This window comes from Brassica oleracea, chromosome C8 (genome assembly GCF_000695525.1).
Source record: "Brassica oleracea var. oleracea cultivar TO1000 chromosome C8, BOL, whole genome shotgun sequence".
NCBI classification, from domain to species: domain Eukaryota; kingdom Viridiplantae; phylum Streptophyta; class Magnoliopsida; order Brassicales; family Brassicaceae; genus Brassica; species Brassica oleracea.
Window position 1 is genome coordinate 24,395,759 of NC_027755.1, and position 2,704 is coordinate 24,398,462.

A 2,704-nucleotide genomic window follows, 5' to 3' on the forward strand; every position below is an offset into this window, starting at 1 on the left:
GAGGTGAAAGAACCTGAGGAAGAGGCTGGAAAAATGGTGGAGGAAGAGGTGGAAGAACCTGAGGAAGAGGCTGAAAAAATGGTGGAGGGAGAGGTGAAAGAACCTGAGGAAGAGGCTGGAAAAATGGTGGAGGAAGAGGTGGAAGAACCTGAAAAAGAGGCTGAAGAAATGGTGGAGGATGAGGTGGAAGAACCCGAGAAAGAGACTGAAAAATATACTGAGGAAGAAAAGCAAGAGTGGTAGATGGTTGACTACGAAGACAGTACTTGTGAAACGAAGGAAGCTGACAAGGGAGCAGCCAAACCTTTTGGAACTGGGGTCAAGCATAGGCCAAAGCAAATGGCGTTGAGGAAGCAGGCTCCTAAGCTGAGGGGTAGACCGAGAAAGGCTACTCAACCAAAGAAGTCCACTACGCCAGAACAGGAAACGCCAGAACAGACAAAAGGATACGTTTACGTTCACAGTGGATTTCCACTCCTTTCATTGAAGCTAACACTGATGAGATTGAAGGGGGCAAGAAGAAGCCTAGAACAAAGGCTTAGAAGACAAAAAGCTTAAAATATTTTGGGTGTTTAGTATTTATTTCGGCTTTGTTGTGAACTTATGTAAGATGTTATGTTTTGTTGCTTGCTGGTCTGTAAAACTTGAATGCTATCTCTTATGTAGGATGCTTTGTGTTGTGTGATTGTCTTGCAGCAGGTTTGGCCCAATTGAGGACAAGACAATCTAAATCTTATGAAAACACACTTATAGTACTAGGTTTATTATGTATTACTAAGACAAAAATATTGTCAACACTTTAAGAAAAAGAAAAAATATAACATGATATATAATATTAAATGGCATATGTCCAAAACGTGTAAAATATAAGAAAAAATTAAAAATGGCACATGTCTAAAACGTGTAAAATATAATATTAAACAAACATGTTTGAATATTAAATTAATATTATCTTACTCGTAGTAGTACTCAAGGAAGTAGTAATATTTCATTCTTCATAGTAATATTTTTGTAAATTAGAACATTTTTTAGTAATACAACCTCAAGAAATTAAATTTATTAATAATACAAATGTATTTAGACAATTTTAAATTATATATAACACATTAGCATAAAATTTTTTCAGAAAATGTGTATTTTCTGAATTTCATCTCATTATGGTCTTCCCATCAAGACATTAGTATAGAAGTAGAAGGCTGTTTTCTATAGAAATGAGAGGTTTTCAACTAATTTCAGAATTTAAGAGTATTCTCTGTCTAATTTCGCAAATAAACACAAATATGACCATATAATCTCGTAATATATGAGATATGTTTTCTAAAAATAAATAATAAGACGAAAACAAAGGTTCTTAGAAATATGCATACTACATAGTAATTCAAGGTAATTCAAGGTAGTCCTAGGTAGTCTATAGTAGTACCTAGTAGTCCATATTACACATAGTAGTTCATAGTAGTACCTAGTAGTACCTAGTAGTTCATATTACACATAGTAGTTCCGATAGTACCGAGTAGTGCAGTGTTACCTAGTACAAGATTTTCATGTTACTCAGTGGTGGCAGAAGTACTTCCACATTCAAAATACTCATACAAACGTCCGCCTCTCCTTCCCCTGCCCCTGCCTCTTCCCCTTCCGCGTCCTCTTCTTCGTCCACGAGATTCTCCGGCTGATGGAAACCTTTCCTTTTGAGTGGGTCCTTTCTTTTTTTCATATACCAGGGGAAGAACTTTAAGTGCTAGAATCTCATCAGGTATGACCCATTCAGACATATGAGGAACATGATAAATCGTCCTACAGTATGCCAATGCCCACAACTCCACCAAATAGTATCTCGAACAAAACTCTTGTAGATGAAGATCTTTTCCTACGCTCAAGAACTTGGTAGCAGCAGCAGCATGAACACATGGGATTTTGTCTATATCAAAACACCTGCAGGTACACATTTTTCTTGCCAAATCAACCGTATAAATCTTTCCGTCACTACCATTGACATTGTACTCAAGGTGGAAGCTGTTTATCTCAACAACATCTAAACACCTCGCTTCCAAACATCTTTTTGACAACTCCTTTTCCACTGTTGGCACAAGCTTCTTCGTGACTGGTATTTCAGCTGCCTTCTTCCTATGTTTGTCAAACCATTCAGTCATTTTCTTGATGATAACATCAATCATCGGTAGCATGAAGAATTTCTTCGCTTCCCGAAGAACACCATTAATGGATTCTGCCGCATTAGTTGTGTTAACATTGTATTTGTTTCCTTCAAAGTAACATCTTGCCCATTTTCTCACTTAAACACTTTTCTCCAGATACACCGCAGCAGAAGGATACCTTCTGGAAAAGGCATCATAGAGATCATCGAATTCAGCCACTGTATAAGCATGTGCACACTCTGTAAACTTACTTGTGCAAGCGTCTCTGTTGTTGAAAACATGTCCTTTGACATTTTGAGACAGATGCCAGATACAATACCCATGTGCAGCCATTGGGAACACCTCACGTATTGACTTGATCAAGCTTTCATTTCTATCCGAAAGAAACACCAATTCGCCTTCATCTGAGATCATCGACCTCAATTTATTCATAAACCACGTCCAAATTTCGTCTTTCTCACCATCAACTACACCAAATGCGATAGGGTAGTGGTGACGATCAGGATCTTGAGCCATCGCAACAAGCAGAACTCCACCATAAACATGCTTAAGAT